Below are 21,117 nucleotides of genomic sequence, written 5' to 3' on the forward strand. Positions count from 1 at the left end.
AACAAACAAACAAACATACATACATACATACATACATACATACATACATACATACATACATACATCCTACTATTAAAAAAGTAATAAAGTTAGGGTCCCTTTACAATGTCAGAAGGAGGGAGGCACTAAGGCACCGCCTTCCGCCCCTCGACGCCCTCGCGGTGCCACCTCCTTCTGACAGGAACTTCCTACAGACCAGGTATGAATGATGCCTGACTGGACATACAAAACTCACAAGTTCCTGGCTCTCACGGCTCCTCTGAAGAGGGTTAGTCCAAGAAGGAGGGGCATCGCGAGGGGCGTCGAGGGACGGGGGACTGTGCCTCACTGCCCTCGCCTTCTTCTAGAAAGCCGTCTTCAACCGAGTCGAGAGAGCCGGGAACTTGTGAGGTGTGCATGTCCTGGTGGGACAAAAAACAAACAAACAAACAAACAAACAAACAAACAAACAAACAAACAAACATACATACATACATACATACATACATACATACATACATCCTACTATTAAAAAAGTAATAAAGTTAGGGTCCCTTTACAATGTCAGAAGGAGGGAGGCACTAAGGCACCGCCTTCCGCCCCTCGACGCCCTCGCGGTGCCACCTCCTTCTGACAGGAACTTCCTACAGACCAGGTGAAGGAAACTGTTTCCAGGGCCTACTCCGTGGATCGGCTTCCTCCGAGGCGTGGACGTCTATCAGCAGAGAATGTACCTTCACCTATCAGCAGAGAATGTCCCTTAGTCTGTAACACAGTCAAATATATTCTCAAGTAATATTCAAGCATGCCATTCAGCGTGTTAGTACGAGCTCGGGAGCAGCTTGGGAGAACAAGAAAACAGAGACTGCTTTAGATTGTCTTCCCAAAGTGACTCAACTTTATTCACAAGTACAACAGTTTATATAGAGGGTAAAATTCATGAGACAGCAGATTATCAGTTTAAACCAGTACAGACCAAGATAAGGCAGCGTCTTCCTGCCCTTGGGTGAAGAAGCATCCTTTGTGTAGTTTATTAGTTCAGCTACAATTGTGATTATCTCAGCGACATATTTTCAAGGCACAAAACGAAGAGTTCTTACATTAGTGAAATCTGAAACAAACCATTTGGCCTTCAACAGGCGTCTAAAAGATTAAGAAACTAATGTAGCTGAGGGAGTGATCTCTGTGGTATTTCAACCTTGTACCAGCCTGTGATTCTCACACATCAATTCTTGGGTCAAAGAGAAAAATACTGAAACAAAGGGGCCTTATTGAATGACAGAGTTTTCCTGCATAATGTCACTATAAAACAATATCCAGTAAATGCTCCCATGGTACTAAAATACCTAACAGTTCCACTCTTTTTTTATTATTATTTTTTAAAAAAAATAATAACTCAAATAGAAAGGAAAAATCACAAATGTAATAATATAATATAAAAGGCAAATCATAAAATGTAATAGTTCACAACCTAATGTTCAATATACACATCAGGAACATCATTGGTAACATCTGGCACATCCTCAGGATCAATTTGTGCTAATTGCAAATACATTGAAGTAGCTGTACTAGTAGCTATATGGGTTATCATTGAAAATGTGGCTTGCAGAAATGTGAACAGGGTTGCACTTTACAATACGAAATAGTAAATAAAAATCCTAAGATTAATGCAGTAGATATGATTAATAACCTAAATATATAAAAAAGACAGTTCTTTAGTCGTCTCCTGGCCTGGTCCCAGGTTCGAGAGACACCGTATAAGCGTCGTGTGATGACAATGGGCATTTCATTTTCTCCATTATCAGGATGGAATGAGTCTATCTTTATCAGGTTAGACATTGTGTGGTACTCTAGGCTTTCTGTTCCTGCTGGATGTTCGAGTACCTTGTTGTTGTTCAGGCGGGGGATCAGAGGGCTTTCTGAGTCTTGGCTCTTTCAGGCGTTGTGTGTTAATCAGTGATTGTGTGTGTGTAGGTGGATTGGATCCGGGCGCTGGCTCGCCTGAGTCGTCATCTATAGGTGTATTGAATCCGGGCGCTGGCTCGCCTGAGTCGTCATCTACTTGATCCGACGCCTTAGGTGGTTTGGTGGGGCTGGTCTTAACCCTGCTGGCATGAATCCACTGAGGTTGTCCGTCTGTTAGGATGCTGGTTCTCGTCACTGCAAGTACAGTCTGGGGGCTGGAACACGCGGCCTCCCCGAGTGCCCTTGGTTTTAGCGACTGTACCAACACCGCATCTCCTGGTTTCCACGGATGGGTTGGATCTATGGAAGGGAGAGGCTGAGAGAGACAAACTTTCTGATAGTTATTATTCAGTGTTTCTACCAGGTTATGAACATAGTCAGACAATGCAGTGTCTATGTCCCCTTCCAATAGCGGTGCCCCTCTGGAGGCTGACCATGGTGTTGGAAACGGTCTTCCCATGATTATTTCAAATGGAGATAATTTGGTTGCTGCGGATGGAGTCATTCTAATCTCGCAGAGGATTTGAGGAAGTAGTTTGATCCAGGTCATTCCTGTTTCTATCATTGCTTTAGTCAGGCGGTTTTTTATGGTCCTATTCATTCTTTCTACAACTCCTGAACTCTGAGGATGGTATGGCACATGATATTTCCAGTCTATTGCTAGAGTTTTAGCACACTTTTGAATTACTTCTGATGTGAATGAAGGTCCTCTATCACTGTTAATTTGGTGGGGTATTCCAAATCTGGGTATTATTTCCTTGCACAACTTTTGACAGACTACTTCTGCAGTTTCTTTTGATGTTGGGTAAGCTTCTACCCATTTACTAAATTGGTCCACTATTACCAGTAAGTACTTGATGCTTCCTTGTGCTGGCATGTGTGTAAAATCAATCTGTAATGTATGAAATGGGAAATCTGGTTGTGGTAAATGCTGATGTTTTGCTTTTGGTTTTCCTACATTAGTTCGTGCACATGTTAGACAGGTTGCTAATATGCGTTTTACTGCGTGTGATGTTTTCTTGATTACAAATCTTGATTTTATTGCTCCTATTACCCCTCTTTGTCCGACATGACTCACACCGTGAAAATGGCGGACAAGGATTGGCAGTAGTGAAGATGGGAGGGCAATCAAACCCTCAAGGTTTTTGTATAAGCCGTCTCTGTTATCTAAGGTACAATCATTACTTTCCCAGTAAGTGTAATCTAAGGCAGAGGCTTGCTCTTGTATGAATTTTAGGTCAACATTTGTTTCTAAATAGTCTGGGAGCGTGACAAGTGGCAGCTGTAAAGGCAAAGATAATACTTCCCTTCTGGGTGGTTGCTGTGAGGCAGCAGCTGCTTTCGCGGTTACGTCTGCAAGAGCATTTCCCACTGCTTCGTCTGTGTCAGCCGTGCTGTGCCCCTTCGTTTTAACAACTGCAATTGCCGATGGCAGCTGTATAGCCTGCAAAAGTCTTTGAACAAGGTCAGAATTAGCGATCGATTTTCCATCAGCAGATCTAAATCCTCTTTGTCTCCACAATGTGCCAAAGTCATGCACCACACCGAATGCATAACGGCTATCAGTGTAAACTGTTACCCGCTTATCCACATGTAACTCACAGGCGCGTATTAAAGCCATGAGTTCTGCTTTTTGTGCTGAGTGAAATGGTAATGAGTGAGCCTCTAGTATGATGTCAGGCAATGTCACCACCGAATAGCCACAAAGAAATAAGTTGTCATTTGGTTTTGAACAGGACCCGTCCACATAAACAATGACTGAGTCTGGGATTGGTGTCTGCTCTAAGTCTGGGCGTGGTGCTGTGGATTCCTGTATACGTGTCATACAATCATGAACGTCAGGGTCGTCTGAACCATCCTGTCGGTCAGAAGAACACAGCATACGAATGAGTAAGTGTGCTGGCGAATTGGGTGTGCTGCTTGCTTTTATAGTGAGATTTGCTGTTGAAGTCAGTGTAGCTTCATAACCTGAGTGACGTTGTGCGGTCATGTGTTGTGTAGTTATGTTTGCTAGAATGGTCGTGACCTGGTGATTGGTGTGTAGAATAGTGTCATGTGAGAGTGTGAGCTTCTCGCAGTCCCTTATCATGATAGAGCAAGCTGCTACTGCTCTCAGGCAGGCCGGCATCCCCTGAACTACTGCTGGCAGCACCTTTGAGTAGAAGGCTACTGGACGGTAGCCACAGCCATGCTCTTGGGCCAATACACCTGCACAGGTCGTGCCGTTCTCTGTGACGTACAGGTGGAACGGTAAGTGGTAGTCAGGCAGACCCAAACAAGGGGCGGAGGTCAGCGCTCCCTGTAATGCATTGAAAGAGGCAGTCATTTCTGTGGACCACAGTATTCGAGGAGGCTTGTCTTTTTTGCAGCATTCACGCAGAATGTGGTCATGAAAAGAACAGTCTGGTATCCACTGTCTGCAATAGTTCACCATGCCTAGGAAAGACAGCATTTCTTTCTGTGTAGTGGGCTTAGGGACAGAGGTCACAGCTTTGACCCTGTCTGTAGTCATAGAACGTTGTCCGTGAGACAGTGTAAATCCCAAATATTGAACAGAAGTCTGACAGTACTGCATTTTCTTTGCTGATGCTTTGTGGCCAGTCTGTTGGAGGTGCTGGAGTAGCATGTGTGTGGCAGTTTGACATAGTTTTTCACTATCAGCACAGAGGAGGAGATCATCTACATACTGGATCAGAGTACAGCCCTCTGGAGGAGTGAAGCCGTCCAGGGTAGCACGTACTACCATTGAGAAAGCCGCAGGGCTGTCTACCATGCCTTGGGGTAAGCGAGTCCATGTGTACTGCTTATCTCTATGTGTAAAAGCAAATATCGGCTGTGTGTCTTTATGCACAGGCACTGAGAAAAAGGCGGAGCACAAATCCACCACAGTAAAATGTGTAGCTGTTGCTGGAATAGATGTCAGTATGCTGGGAACATCTGGAACCAGAGGTGGCAGAGGCATGATGACTGCATTAACTTGCCTTAAGTCTTGTGTGAAACGCCATACGCCAGGTTTGTTAGGCTTTGGCACAGGATTGACAGGAGTGTTATATGGAGATACTGTGGGCTTTATTACTCCAGCTGTCAATAAATCTCCTATGATGATGTCTAAGGCTGCGGCTTTTTCAGCGGAAATGGGATATTGCTTGACATATACCGGCTTGTTGTTTTTCAGCTGAGCATGATAAGGTGTACAGTCAATAAATCCTACATCATTCTCACCTCTTGACCATAATGTCATGTTTTGATATTCAGCTGGCAATGTGACAGCAGAGATAGTACAGTGTATGGGGTAGGTTAGATCTAGGTGTTGACATGGTGCAGTGATGTCATAGCCTATGTCTGAGTTATGTGACAAAACCACTGTTTGGCCTTCACTGGTGTGAGCAGTTATCATGTTGTTGAACAGTGTGAGAGAAACAAATATGTGGCTTCCAGGCATGGGGCTACCTGGTAACGGTGTTTGCACATGTTTTTGACACAGAGTGTGACGTGGGATACCAGTCAGATGGATATTGAGTTCATTCTCCGCTGAGGCGTCCAGCTGACACAGAGGCTGTTCCTTCTCCATGGTGTCGGTGCATAGGGCAGAGAAAACATAGCTGTTATCAGTATCTGCAAACATTTCACCCTTTGTGTTAAATGAAATACACAAGTTCATTTTTGCCATTAAATCTCTGCCTAATAGATTCACAGGCGAGTTTGGAATAATTATGAATGGATGATATGTAATTTCATCTGGTTTTGGGCCCCAGCGTGTTTTTAGAGAATGAGTTTTGGGGCATTGCACTAGAGTTCCGTTTATTCCCATGGTGTTGATGCACACAGAGGAAACAGGCCCACTATAGAATTTTCCAGACAGTGAACTTTTAGTGGCTCCACTGTCAACTAAAAAGGAATAAGTCTTTTCACCTATCTCTATATCTAACATGGGCAAGCTTTCTGTGTTACGGGACAATTGCAAATGCAGCATCGTGTGTAGTGCTTCACACTGTCCCTCATCATCACCTGGGCCTCCCTATTGTCGGTCCAGTCTTTCGTTATCATATGGGTGGGGATTAAAATGTGGATTATAAGGTTGCTGCCTAAGTGCAAAGGGGCCATTATTTTGATGTGATTCCTGTCTGCGTTGCCAGTTACCTTGTCTGTAAGAGCTCTGCTTACGCCTAGTGGCAGGAGCTGGTCCTGTGTTCTGTGGTTGAGATCTACCTGCTGCTGATTTGCATTCCGTCCTCCAGTGTCCTATTTTTCCACAATAAAAACATACGTCTCCACTCCTATCTCTCCTTCTGAAATCTCCCTGCTGCGCTTGTTGAGGGGGCGGGGCCCCTGCATACATCATTTTTTCACTTTCCTCTGAGCCTTCAACATCAAAATTCAACAACATCTTAACAGTTTTAGCCTTCGTGCTGTTGGGGAAAAGATCTGCACCAGCTTTTGTTTTGACAAGTGTGATAAAGTTCTTTATTTTCATGTCATAGAGATTATCAGTGGCAGTCAGCTTCAATAGTTGTGAACATTCTGGATGAATGTTGTTTAAGAATGTTGTTATGAAAATCTGATCATTTCCTCCTTCAGGCATGCATGCCTCATTAGTCCAGCAGTGTGTGAAACGTTTCATAAACACTAGAATGGATTCATCTGGCTTTTGCTTACACATGGTTACTGCATTTAAATCAATTTTATCTCTAGACATTGTGAGCAGAAATCTCTTTAGATTTTGAAAAAAGGCTGTGATTTTGTCATCATTTATCCACAAAAACGAGGTGGTGTTGGCTGCTTGGTCGTTTTTAGGGTCTAGTTCCTCTACTTCTTCAATAAGCTGAGATTCAGTCACACCTGGGATTCGTTGACATAATATATATCTATAGTCAGGCCCACCCAAGTGGTGGTATCTGGTACTTCTCTGTAATGCAGAAACAAAGGCTGTAGGATTTTGTAGAGGATCGGGAAGTTCTTTAATGGTTGCTGCTAACTCTGAAATTTTAGGGGGTTGAATGCAACACATGTCCCCTATTATCATGAACGGGAGGGAGGTGCTGGCGTCATTAAATTGTGATCCCTGCTTTTCTTTATAACGGGTGTTTTTGTGGGGGCCCTCTTGAGTTTTTTCCTCTTTTTTCTGCTTTAAGTAGTTCCTTATTAAATTTCTGGTGTTAGTTATTGCTTTTGGCACAGTTAAACCATTCGCTACTCTAGTGTGGCGCTGAACATGATTATCTATGATAGAAACGGCTTCCTGCAGTTCAGCTTCCGTACGTTCAGTTAAAGGATCTTTCATGATTTCCTCACACTCTGTCATTAACTGTTTTGTTTGCTTTTTATGTTCCTGTAACTCTCTTTCTCGTTCAGTGTATTCTCGTTCCTGTCTTTGATCTAGGTTAAACCAGTCATCTTCTTCTGATTTAGGTGTCATTTCAGTGCCTTCCTCACTCTTTTGGGATTCTGCTGTTAAATCAGGATATACGCGCTGATGACGTGCAGCCGCCGCAGCAGCTATTAGTTCTGTTTTTTCATCATAAGGCGGCGGAGCCGTAGGTTGAACGGATGGGCATATAAGGCTAGTTTTTTCTGCAGTGGATTTACTAGAGCCTACACTGGCTTGATTTAAAGCATTTACGTCTGGCTCGGGTCCTTTTTTCCATAGTGGTAGCATGCGATTGGTCACATCACGACATTCTATCATATATTTTTTACAGGACTTTTTAATCAGCCTACTTTTCTTATCACAAATAGTATTTAACATTTCTACTGACCTGTTTTCTGGCGATAATCGTTCGGGATAGGGCTCCGGAAATACATTAGGATGCATTAAAGTTATAGTTCTTAAGTTCGAGACGAAATCAGTCACGTAAGCACTTCCGCATGTTCTGGATACGTAATCATGGAAGTCTTCATTGATTCGCGAGCGTGGGTTAAACGTAACCGGAAGTGGGAGTCGTACTGAGCCGCTATTTGTGATTTTATATTTTATTTTTTTTCGGTTTTACAGTTAATTTTGAGTTTTTATCGGACCCGTCTAAGGTCTTTGAATTATTCTGACCCATGGTCAGTGATTTCCAGAGGGGTTTAGACGCTTTGAAGGATTTAAGTTAGTATCTATTTTTGCTGTGGCACACCTGAGGTTACTTGATTTTTTGCTAGCAATTTTATGTTTTTAGTGAGCAACTTCTCACTTTTTAACGAGCAACTTCTCGTTTTATGACCCCAGGCAACTTCCTGTGTCCTTTCTGCTGGTGAGCAACTTCTTAGTTTATGACAGCAGGCAACTTCCTGTGTCCTTTCTGCTTTTATTTTACAAAACAACAGGCAACTTCCTGTGTTTCTATGTGGGCCACTAAATAAGGCTCCTCAGTGTATCCCACTTGTTACTATGTGGGCCACCGAAGAAGGCCTCGTCAGCGTATCCCGTTTCTATGTGGATCACTGAGAAAGGCATAACACAGTCTTATAAAATAAAAGACACGTGCCTACCTTCGTCAGGATCCCACTTCTCGACACCAAAATTGAGGGAAACTGTTTCCAGGGCCTACTCCGTGGATCGGCTTCCTCCGAGGCGTGGACGTCTATCAGCAGAGAATGTACCTTCACCTATCAGCAGAGAATGTCCCTTAGTCTGTAACACAGTCAAATATATTCTCAAGTAATATTCAAGCATGCCATTCAGCGTGTTAGTACGAGCTCGGGAGCAGCTTGGGAGAACAAGAAAACAGAGACTGCTTTAGATTGTCTTCCCAAAGTGACTCAACTTTATTCACAAGTACAACAGTTTATATAGAGGGTAAAATTCATGAGACAGCAGATTATCAGTTTAAACCAGTACAGACCAAGATAAGGCAGCGTCTTCCTGCCCTTGGGTGAAGAAGCATCCTTTGTGTAGTTTATTAGTTCAGCTACAATTGTGATTATCTCAGCGACATATTTTCAAGGCACAAAACGAAGAGTTCTTACATTAGTGAAATCTGAAACAAACCATTTGGCCTTCAACAGGCGTCTAAAAGATTAAGAAACTAATGTAGCTGAGGGAGTGATCTCTGTGGTATTTCAACCTTGTACCAGCCTGTGATTCTCACACATCAATTCTTGGGTCAAAGAGAAAAATACTGAAACAAAGGGGCCTTATTGAATGACAGAGTTTTCCTGCATAATGTCACTATAAAACAATATCCAGTAAATGCTCCCATGGTACTAAAATACCTAACACCAGGTATGAATGATGCCTGACTGGACATACAAAACTCACAAGTTCCTGGCTCTCACGGCTCCTCTGAAGAGGGTTAGTCCAAGAAGGAGGGGCATCGCGAGGGGCGTCGAGGGACGGGGGACTGTGCCTCACTGCCCTCGCCTTCTTCTAGAAAGCCGTCTTCAACCGAGTCGAGAGAGCCGGGAACTTGTGAGGTGTGCATGTCCTGGTGGGACAAAAAACAAACAAACAAACAAACAAACAAACAAACAAACAAACATACATACATACATACATACATACATACATCCTACTATTAAAAAAGTAATAAAGTTAGGGTCCCTTTACAATGTCAGAAGGAGGGAGGCACTAAGGCACCGCCTTCCGCCCCTCGACGCCCTCGCGGTGCCACCTCCTTCTGACAGGAACTTCCTACAGACCAGGTATGAATGATGCCTGACTGGACATACAAAACTCACAAGTTCCTGGCTCTCACGGCTCCTCTGAAGAGGGTTAGTCCAAGAAGGAGGGGCATCGCGAGGGGCGTCGAGGGACGGGGGACTGTGCCTCACTGCCCTCGCCTTCTTCTAGAAAGCCGTCTTCAACCGAGTCGAGAGAGCCGGGAACTTGTGAGGTGTGCATGTCCTGGTGGGACAAAAAACAAACAAACAAACAAACAAACAAACAAACAAACAAACAAACAAACAAACAAACAAACAAACAAACATACATACATACATACATACATACATCCTACTATTAAAAAAGTAATAAAGTTAGGGTCCCTTTACAATGTCAGAAGGAGGGAGGCACTAAGGCACCGCCTTCCGCCCCTCGACGCCCTCGCGGTGCCACCTCCTTCTGACAGGAACTTCCTACAGACCAGGTATGAATGATGCCTGACTGGACATACAAAACTCACAAGTTCCTGGCTCTCACGGCTCCTCTGAAGAGGGTTAGTCCAAGAAGGAGGGGCATCGCGAGGGGCGTCGAGGGACGGGGGACTGTGCCTCACTGCCCTCGCCTTCTTCTAGAAAGCCGTCTTCAACCGAGTCGAGAGAGCCGGGAACTTGTGAGGTGTGCATGTCCTGGTGGGACAAAAAACAAACAAACAAACAAACAAACAAACAAACAAACAAACAAACAAACAAACAAACAAACATACATACATACATACATACATACATACATACATACATACATACATACATCCTACTATTAAAAAAGTAATAAAGTTAGGGTCCCTTTACAATGTCAGAAGGAGGGAGGCACTAAGGCACCGCCTTCCGCCCCTCGACGCCCTCGCGGTGCCACCTCCTTCTGACAGGAACTTCCTACAGACCAGGTATGAATGATGCCTGACTGGACATACAAAACTCACAAGTTCCTGGCTCTCACGGCTCCTCTGAAGAGGGTTAGTCCAAGAAGGAGGGGCATCGCGAGGGGCGTCGAGGGACGGGGGACTGTGCCTCACTGCCCTCGCCTTCTTCTAGAAAGCCGTCTTCAACCGAGTCGAGAGAGCCGGGAACTTGTGAGGTGTGCATGTCCTGGTGGGACAAAAAACAAACAAACAAACAAACAAACAAACAAACAAACAAACAAACATACATACATACATACATACATACATACATACATACATACATCCTACTATTAAAAAAGTAATAAAGTTAGGGTCCCTTTACAATGTCAGAAGGAGGGAGGCACTAAGGCACCGCCTTCCGCCCCTCGACGCCCTCGCGGTGCCACCTCCTTCTGACAGGAACTTCCTACAGACCAGGTATGAATGATGCCTGACTGGACATACAAAACTCACAAGTTCCTGGCTCTCACGGCTCCTCTGAAGAGGGTTAGTCCAAGAAGGAGGGGCATCGCGAGGGGCGTCGAGGGACGGGGGACTGTGCCTCACTGCCCTCGCCTTCTTCTAGAAAGCCGTCTTCAACCGAGTCGAGAGAGCCGGGAACTTGTGAGGTGTGCATGTCCTGGTGGGACAAACAAACAAACAAACAAACAAACAAACAAACAAACAAACAAACAAACAAACAAACAAACAAACAAACAAACATACATACATACATACATCCTACTATTAAAAAAGTAATAAAGTTAGGGTCCCTTTACAATGTCAGAAGGAGGGAGGCACTAAGGCACCGCCTTCCGCCCCTCGACGCCCTCGCGGTGCCACCTCCTTCTGACAGGAACTTCCTACAGACCAGGTATGAATGATGCCTGACTGGACATACAAAACTCACAAGTTCCTGGCTCTCACGGCTCCTCTGAAGAGGGTTAGTCCAAGAAGGAGGGGCATCGCGAGGGGCGTCGAGGGACGGGGGACTGTGCCTCACTGCCCTCGCCTTCTTCTAGAAAGCCGTCTTCAACCGAGTCGAGAGAGCCGGGAACTTGTGAGGTGTGCATGTCCTGGTGGGACAAAAAACAAACAAACAAACAAACAAACAAACAAACAAACAAACAAACAAACAAACATACATACATACATACATACATACATACATACATACATACATCCTACTATTAAAAAAGTAATAAAGTTAGGGTCCCTTTACAATGTCAGAAGGAGGGAGGCACTAAGGCACCGCCTTCCGCCCCTCGACGCCCTCGCGGTGCCACCTCCTTCTGACAGGAACTTCCTACAGACCAGGTATGAATGATGCCTGACTGGACATACAAAACTCACAAGTTCCTGGCTCTCACGGCTCCTCTGAAGAGGGTTAGTCCAAGAAGGAGGGGCATCGCGAGGGGCGTCGAGGGACGGGGGACTGTGCCTCACTGCCCTCGCCTTCTTCTAGAAAGCCGTCTTCAACCGAGTCGAGAGAGCCGGGAACTTGTGAGGTGTGCATGTCCTGGTGGGACAAAAAACAAACAAACAAACAAACAAACAAACAAACAAACAAACAAACAAACAAACATACATACATACATACATACATACATACATACATACATACATACATCCTACTATTAAAAAAGTAATAAAGTTAGGGTCCCTTTACAATGTCAGAAGGAGGGAGGCACTAAGGCACCGCCTTCCGCCCCTCGACGCCCTCGCGGTGCCACCTCCTTCTGACAGGAACTTCCTACAGACCAGGTATGAATGATGCCTGACTGGACATACAAAACTCACAAGTTCCTGGCTCTCACGGCTCCTCTGAAGAGGGTTAGTCCAAGAAGGAGGGGCATCGCGAGGGGCGTCGAGGGACGGGGGACTGTGCCTCACTGCCCTCGCCTTCTTCTAGAAAGCCGTCTTCAACCGAGTCGAGAGAGCCGGGAACTTGTGAGGTGTGCATGTCCTGGTGGGACAAAAAACAAACAAACAAACAAACAAACAAACAAACAAACAAACAAACATACATACATACATACATACATACATACATACATACATCCTACTATTAAAAAAGTAATAAAGTTAGGGTCCCTTTACAATGTCAGAAGGAGGGAGGCACTAAGGCACCGCCTTCCGCCCCTCGACGCCCTCGCGGTGCCACCTCCTTCTGACAGGAACTTCCTACAGACCAGGTGAAGGAAACTGTTTCCAGGGCCTACTCCGTGGATCGGCTTCCTCCGAGGCGTGGACGTCTATCAGCAGAGAATGTACCTTCACCTATCAGCAGAGAATGTCCCTTAGTCTGTAACACAGTCAAATATATTCTCAAGTAATATTCAAGCATGCCATTCAGCGTGTTAGTACGAGCTCGGGAGCAGCTTGGGAGAACAAGAAAACAGAGACTGCTTTAGATTGTCTTCCCAAAGTGACTCAACTTTATTCACAAGTACAACAGTTTATATAGAGGGTAAAATTCATGAGACAGCAGATTATCAGTTTAAACCAGTACAGACCAAGATAAGGCAGCGTCTTCCTGCCCTTGGGTGAAGAAGCATCCTTTGTGTAGTTTATTAGTTCAGCTACAATTGTGATTATCTCAGCGACATATTTTCAAGGCACAAAACGAAGAGTTCTTACATTAGTGAAATCTGAAACAAACCATTTGGCCTTCAACAGGCGTCTAAAAGATTAAGAAACTAATGTAGCTGAGGGAGTGATCTCTGTGGTATTTCAACCTTGTACCAGCCTGTGATTCTCACACATCAATTCTTGGGTCAAAGAGAAAAATACTGAAACAAAGGGGCCTTATTGAATGACAGAGTTTTCCTGCATAATGTCACTATAAAACAATATCCAGTAAATGCTCCCATGGTACTAAAATACCTAACAGTTCCACTCTTTTTTTATTATTATTTTTTAAAAAAAATAATAACTCAAATAGAAAGGAAAAATCACAAATGTAATAATATAATATAAAAGGCAAATCATAAAATGTAATAGTTCACAACCTAATGTTCAATATACACATCAGGAACATCATTGGTAACATCTGGCACATCCTCAGGATCAATTTGTGCTAATTGCAAATACATTGAAGTAGCTGTACTAGTAGCTATATGGGTTATCATTGAAAATGTGGCTTGCAGAAATGTGAACAGGGTTGCACTTTACAATACGAAATAGTAAATAAAAATCCTAAGATTAATGCAGTAGATATGATTAATAACCTAAATATATAAAAAAGACAGTTCTTTAGTCGTCTCCTGGCCTGGTCCCAGGTTCGAGAGACACCGTATAAGCGTCGTGTGATGACAATGGGCATTTCATTTTCTCCATTATCAGGATGGAATGAGTCTATCTTTATCAGGTTAGACATTGTGTGGTACTCTAGGCTTTCTGTTCCTGCTGGATGTTCGAGTACCTTGTTGTTGTTCAGGCGGGGGATCAGAGGGCTTTCTGAGTCTTGGCTCTTTCAGGCGTTGTGTGTTAATCAGTGATTGTGTGTGTGTAGGTGGATTGGATCCGGGCGCTGGCTCGCCTGAGTCGTCATCTATAGGTGTATTGAATCCGGGCGCTGGCTCGCCTGAGTCGTCATCTACTTGATCCGACGCCTTAGGTGGTTTGGTGGGGCTGGTCTTAACCCTGCTGGCATGAATCCACTGAGGTTGTCCGTCTGTTAGGATGCTGGTTCTCGTCACTGCAAGTACAGTCTGGGGGCTGGAACACGCGGCCTCCCCGAGTGCCCTTGGTTTTAGCGACTGTACCAACACCGCATCTCCTGGTTTCCACGGATGGGTTGGATCTATGGAAGGGAGAGGCTGAGAGAGACAAACTTTCTGATAGTTATTATTCAGTGTTTCTACCAGGTTATGAACATAGTCAGACAATGCAGTGTCTATGTCCCCTTCCAATAGCGGTGCCCCTCTGGAGGCTGACCATGGTGTTGGAAACGGTCTTCCCATGATTATTTCAAATGGAGATAATTTGGTTGCTGCGGATGGAGTCATTCTAATCTCGCAGAGGATTTGAGGAAGTAGTTTGATCCAGGTCATTCCTGTTTCTATCATTGCTTTAGTCAGGCGGTTTTTTATGGTCCTATTCATTCTTTCTACAACTCCTGAACTCTGAGGATGGTATGGCACATGATATTTCCAGTCTATTGCTAGAGTTTTAGCACACTTTTGAATTACTTCTGATGTGAATGAAGGTCCTCTATCACTGTTAATTTGGTGGGGTATTCCAAATCTGGGTATTATTTCCTTGCACAACTTTTGACAGACTACTTCTGCAGTTTCTTTTGATGTTGGGTAAGCTTCTACCCATTTACTAAATTGGTCCACTATTACCAGTAAGTACTTGATGCTTCCTTGTGCTGGCATGTGTGTAAAATCAATCTGTAATGTATGAAATGGGAAATCTGGTTGTGGTAAATGCTGATGTTTTGCTTTTGGTTTTCCTACATTAGTTCGTGCACATGTTAGACAGGTTGCTAATATGCGTTTTACTGCGTGTGATGTTTTCTTGATTACAAATCTTGATTTTATTGCTCCTATTACCCCTCTTTGTCCGACATGACTCACACCGTGAAAATGGCGGACAAGGATTGGCAGTAGTGAAGATGGGAGGGCAATCAAACCCTCAAGGTTTTTGTATAAGCCGTCTCTGTTATCTAAGGTACAATCATTACTTTCCCAGTAAGTGTAATCTAAGGCAGAGGCTTGCTCTTGTATGAATTTTAGGTCAACATTTGTTTCTAAATAGTCTGGGAGCGTGACAAGTGGCAGCTGTAAAGGCAAAGATAATACTTCCCTTCTGGGTGGTTGCTGTGAGGCAGCAGCTGCTTTCGCGGTTACGTCTGCAAGAGCATTTCCCACTGCTTCGTCTGTGTCAGCCGTGCTGTGCCCCTTCGTTTTAACAACTGCAATTGCCGATGGCAGCTGTATAGCCTGCAAAAGTCTTTGAACAAGGTCAGAATTAGCGATCGATTTTCCATCAGCAGATCTAAATCCTCTTTGTCTCCACAATGTGCCAAAGTCATGCACCACACCGAATGCATAACGGCTATCAGTGTAAACTGTTACCCGCTTATCCACATGTAACTCACAGGCGCGTATTAAAGCCATGAGTTCTGCTTTTTGTGCTGAGTGAAATGGTAATGAGTGAGCCTCTAGTATGATGTCAGGCAATGTCACCACCGAATAGCCACAAAGAAATAAGTTGTCATTTGGTTTTGAACAGGACCCGTCCACATAAACAATGACTGAGTCTGGGATTGGTGTCTGCTCTAAGTCTGGGCGTGGTGCTGTGGATTCCTGTATACGTGTCATACAATCATGAACGTCAGGGTCGTCTGAACCATCCTGTCGGTCAGAAGAACACAGCATACGAATGAGTAAGTGTGCTGGCGAATTGGGTGTGCTGCTTGCTTTTATAGTGAGATTTGCTGTTGAAGTCAGTGTAGCTTCATAACCTGAGTGACGTTGTGCGGTCATGTGTTGTGTAGTTATGTTTGCTAGAATGGTCGTGACCTGGTGATTGGTGTGTAGAATAGTGTCATGTGAGAGTGTGAGCTTCTCGCAGTCCCTTATCATGATAGAGCAAGCTGCTACTGCTCTCAGGCAGGCCGGCATCCCCTGAACTACTGCTGGCAGCACCTTTGAGTAGAAGGCTACTGGACGGTAGCCACAGCCATGCTCTTGGGCCAATACACCTGCACAGGTCGTGCCGTTCTCTGTGACGTACAGGTGGAACGGTAAGTGGTAGTCAGGCAGACCCAAACAAGGGGCGGAGGTCAGCGCTCCCTGTAATGCATTGAAAGAGGCAGTCATTTCTGTGGACCACAGTATTCGAGGAGGCTTGTCTTTTTTGCAGCATTCACGCAGAATGTGGTCATGAAAAGAACAGTCTGGTATCCACTGTCTGCAATAGTTCACCATGCCTAGGAAAGACAGCATTTCTTTCTGTGTAGTGGGCTTAGGGACAGAGGTCACAGCTTTGACCCTGTCTGTAGTCATAGAACGTTGTCCGTGAGACAGTGTAAATCCCAAATATTGAACAGAAGTCTGACAGTACTGCATTTTCTTTGCTGATGCTTTGTGGCCAGTCTGTTGGAGGTGCTGGAGTAGCATGTGTGTGGCAGTTTGACATAGTTTTTCACTATCAGCACAGAGGAGGAGATCATCTACATACTGGATCAGAGTACAGCCCTCTGGAGGAGTGAAGCCGTCCAGGGTAGCACGTACTACCATTGAGAAAGCCGCAGGGCTGTCTACCATGCCTTGGGGTAAGCGAGTCCATGTGTACTGCTTATCTCTATGTGTAAAAGCAAATATCGGCTGTGTGTCTTTATGCACAGGCACTGAGAAAAAGGCGGAGCACAAATCCACCACAGTAAAATGTGTAGCTGTTGCTGGAATAGATGTCAGTATGCTGGGAACATCTGGAACCAGAGGTGGCAGAGGCATGATGACTGCATTAACTTGCCTTAAGTCTTGTGTGAAACGCCATACGCCAGGTTTGTTAGGCTTTGGCACAGGATTGACAGGAGTGTTATATGGAGATACTGTGGGCTTTATTACTCCAGCTGTCAATAAATCTCCTATGATGATGTCTAAGGCTGCGGCTTTTTCAGCGGAAATGGGATATTGCTTGACATATACCGGCTTGTTGTTTTTCAGCTGAGCATGATAAGGTGTACAGTCAATAAATCCTACATCATTCTCACCTCTTGACCATAATGTCATGTTTTGATATTCAGCTGGCAATGTGACAGCAGAGATAGTACAGTGTATGGGGTAGGTTAGATCTAGGTGTTGACATGGTGCAGTGATGTCATAGCCTATGTCTGAGTTATGTGACAAAACCACTGTTTGGCCTTCACTGGTGTGAGCAGTTATCATGTTGTTGAACAGTGTGAGAGAAACAAATATGTGGCTTCCAGGCATGGGGCTACCTGGTAACGGTGTTTGCACATGTTTTTGACACAGAGTGTGACGTGGGATACCAGTCAGATGGATATTGAGTTCATTCTCCGCTGAGGCGTCCAGCTGACACAGAGGCTGTTCCTTCTCCATGGTGTCGGTGCATAGGGCAGAGAAAACATAGCTGTTATCAGTATCTGCAAACATTTCACCCTTTGTGTTAAATGAAATACACAAGTTCATTTTTGCCATTAAATCTCTGCCTAATAGATTCACAGGCGAGTTTGGAATAATTATGAATGGATGATATGTAATTTCATCTGGTTTTGGGCCCCAGCGTGTTTTTAGAGAATGAGTTTTGGGGCATTGCACTAGAGTTCCGTTTATTCCCATGGTGTTGATGCACACAGAGGAAACAGGCCCACTATAGAATTTTCCAGACAGTGAACTTTTAGTGGCTCCACTGTCAACTAAAAAGGAATAAGTCTTTTCACCTATCTCTATATCTAACATGGGCAAGCTTTCTGTGTTACGGGACAATTGCAAATGCAGCATCGTGTGTAGTGCTTCACACTGTCCCTCATCATCACCTGGGCCTCCCTATTGTCGGTCCAGTCTTTCGTTATCATATGGGTGGGGATTAAAATGTGGATTATAAGGTTGCTGCCTAAGTGCAAAGGGGCCATTATTTTGATGTGATTCCTGTCTGCGTTGCCAGTTACCTTGTCTGTAAGAGCTCTGCTTACGCCTAGTGGCAGGAGCTGGTCCTGTGTTCTGTGGTTGAGATCTACCTGCTGCTGATTTGCATTCCGTCCTCCAGTGTCCTATTTTTCCACAATAAAAACATACGTCTCCACTCCTATCTCTCCTTCTGAAATCTCCCTGCTGCGCTTGTTGAGGGGGCGGGGCCCCTGCATACATCATTTTTTCACTTTCCTCTGAGCCTTCAACATCAAAATTCAACAACATCTTAACAGTTTTAGCCTTCGTGCTGTTGGGGAAAAGATCTGCACCAGCTTTTGTTTTGACAAGTGTGATAAAGTTCTTTATTTTCATGTCATAGAGATTATCAGTGGCAGTCAGCTTCAATAGTTGTGAACATTCTGGATGAATGTTGTTTAAGAATGTTGTTATGAAAATCTGATCATTTCCTCCTTCAGGCATGCATGCCTCATTAGTCCAGCAGTGTGTGAAACGTTTCATAAACACTAGAATGGATTCATCTGGCTTTTGCTTACACATGGTTACTGCATTTAAATCAATTTTATCTCTAGACATTGTGAGCAGAAATCTCTTTAGATTTTGAAAAAAGGCTGTGATTTTGTCATCATTTATCCACAAAAACGAGGTGGTGTTGGCTGCTTGGTCGTTTTTAGGGTCTAGTTCCTCTACTTCTTCAATAAGCTGAGATTCAGTCACACCTGGGATTCGTTGACATAATATATATCTATAGTCAGGCCCACCCAAGTGGTGGTATCTGGTACTTCTCTGTAATGCAGAAACAAAGGCTGTAGGATTTTGTAGAGGATCGGGAAGTTCTTTAATGGTTGCTGCTAACTCTGAAATTTTAGGGGGTTGAATGCAACACATGTCCCCTATTATCATGAACGGGAGGGAGGTGCTGGCGTCATTAAATTGTGATCCCTGCTTTTCTTTATAACGGGTGTTTTTGTGGGGGCCCTCTTGAGTTTTTTCCTCTTTTTTCTGCTTTAAGTAGTTCCTTATTAAATTTCTGGTGTTAGTTATTGCTTTTGGCACAGTTAAACCATTCGCTACTCTAGTGTGGCGCTGAACATGATTATCTATGATAGAAACGGCTTCCTGCAGTTCAGCTTCCGTACGTTCAGTTAAAGGATCTTTCATGATTTCCTCACACTCTGTCATTAACTGTTTTGTTTGCTTTTTATGTTCCTGTAACTCTCTTTCTCGTTCAGTGTATTCTCGTTCCTGTCTTTGATCTAGGTTAAACCAGTCATCTTCTTCTGATTTAGGTGTCATTTCAGTGCCTTCCTCACTCTTTTGGGATTCTGCTGTTAAATCAGGATATACGCGCTGATGACGTGCAGCCGCCGCAGCAGCTATTAGTTCTGTTTTTTCATCATAAGGCGGCGGAGCCGTAGGTTGAACGGATGGGCATATAAGGCTAGTTTTTTCTGCAGTGGATTTACTAGAGCCTACACTGGCTTGATTTAAAGCATTTACGTCTGGCTCGGGTCCTTTTTTCCATAGTGGTAGCATGCGATTGGTCACATCACGACATTCTATCATATATTTTTTACAGGACTTTTTAATCAGCCTACTTTTCTTATCACAAATAGTATTTAACATTTCTACTGACCTGTTTTCTGGCGATAATCGTTCGGGATAGGGCTCCGGAAATACATTAGGATGCATTAAAGTTATAGTTCTTAAGTTCGAGACGAAATCAGTCACGTAAGCACTTCCGCATGTTCTGGATACGTAATCATGGAAGTCTTCATTGATTCGCGAGCGTGGGTTAAACGTAACCGGAAGTGGGAGTCGTACTGAGCCGCTATTTGTGATTTTATATTTTATTTTTTTTCGGTTTTACAGTTAATTTTGAGTTTTTATCGGACCCGTCTAAGGTCTTTGAATTATTCTGACCCATGGTCAGTGATTTCCAGAGGGGTTTAGACGCTTTGAAGGATTTAAGTTAGTATCTATTTTTGCTGTGGCACACCTGAGGTTACTTGATTTTTTGCTAGCAATTTTATGTTTTTAGTGAGCAACTTCTCACTTTTTAACGAGCAACTTCTCGTTTTATGACCCCAGGCAACTTCCTGTGTCCTTTCTGCTGGTGAGCAACTTCTTAGTTTATGACAGCAGGCAACTTCCTGTGTCCTTTCTGCTTTTATTTTACAAAACAACAGGCAACTTCCTGTGTTTCTATGTGGGCCACTAAATAAGGCTCCTCAGTGTATCCCACTTGTTACTATGTGGGCCACCGAAGAAGGCCTCGTCAGCGTATCCCGTTTCTATGTGGATCACTGAGAAAGGCATAACACAGTCTTATAAAATAAAAGACACGTGCCTACCTTCGTCAGGATCCCACTTCTCGACACCAAAATTGAGGGAAACTGTTTCCAGGGCCTACTCCGTGGATCGGCTTCCTCCGAGGCGTGGACGTCTATCAGCAGAGAATGTACCTTCACCTATCAGCAGAGAATGTCCCTTAGTCTGTAACACAGTCAAATATATTCTCAAGTAATATTCAAGCATGCCATTCAGCGTGTTAGTACGAGCTCGGGAGCAGCTTGGGAGAACAAGAAAACAGAGACTGCTTTAGATTGTCTTCCCAAAGTGACTCAACTTTATTCACAAGTACAACAGTTTATATAGAGGGTAAAATTCATGAGACAGCAGATTATCAGTTTAAACCAGTACAGACCAAGATAAGGCAGCGTCTTCCTGCCCTTGGGTGAAGAAGCATCCTTTGTGTAGTTTATTAGTTCAGCTACAATTGTGATTATCTCAGCGACATATTTTCAAGGCACAAAACGAAGAGTTCTTACATTAGTGAAATCTGAAACAAACCATTTGGCCTTCAACAGGCGTCTAAAAGATTAAGAAACTAATGTAGCTGAGGGAGTGATCTCTGTGGTATTTCAACCTTGTACCAGCCTGTGATTCTCACACATCAATTCTTGGGTCAAAGAGAAAAATACTGAAACAAAGGGGCCTTATTGAATGACAGAGTTTTCCTG

At 44.0% G+C, this 21,117-nt stretch overlaps 4 long non-coding RNA genes across 4 annotated transcripts; all 4 read right to left on the reverse strand.

The window, feature by feature from the left end:
* Positions 1-848: 848 nt before the first annotated feature.
* LOC113007946 (uncharacterized) lies at positions 849-7,840 on the reverse strand. The gene is made up of 2 exons (XR_013911617.1): positions 7,701-7,840; positions 849-2,260 (listed from the first exon to the last, which is right to left on the reverse strand). It is a non-coding gene; the product is annotated as an uncharacterized LOC113007946 (long non-coding RNA).
* LOC145431326 (uncharacterized) lies at positions 3,087-5,535 on the reverse strand. Its single transcript, XR_013911618.1, has 2 exons — positions 5,395-5,535; positions 3,087-3,398 (listed from the first exon to the last, which is right to left on the reverse strand). It is a non-coding gene; the product is annotated as an uncharacterized LOC145431326 (long non-coding RNA).
* A 5,038-nt stretch (positions 7,841-12,878) lies between the features above and the next one.
* LOC145431327 (uncharacterized) lies at positions 12,879-19,870 on the reverse strand. Its single transcript, XR_013911619.1, has 2 exons — positions 19,731-19,870; positions 12,879-14,290 (listed from the first exon to the last, which is right to left on the reverse strand). It is a non-coding gene; the product is annotated as an uncharacterized LOC145431327 (long non-coding RNA).
* On the reverse strand, positions 15,117-17,565 carry LOC145431328 (uncharacterized). The gene is made up of 2 exons (XR_013911620.1): positions 17,425-17,565; positions 15,117-15,428 (listed from the first exon to the last, which is right to left on the reverse strand). It is a non-coding gene; the product is annotated as an uncharacterized LOC145431328 (long non-coding RNA).
* Positions 19,871-21,117: the final 1,247 nt, after the last annotated feature.

The sequence above is a fragment of the Astatotilapia calliptera genome, chromosome 10, assembly GCF_964374335.1.
Source record: "Astatotilapia calliptera chromosome 10, fAstCal68.1, whole genome shotgun sequence".
NCBI classification, from domain to species: domain Eukaryota; kingdom Metazoa; phylum Chordata; class Actinopteri; order Cichliformes; family Cichlidae; genus Astatotilapia; species Astatotilapia calliptera.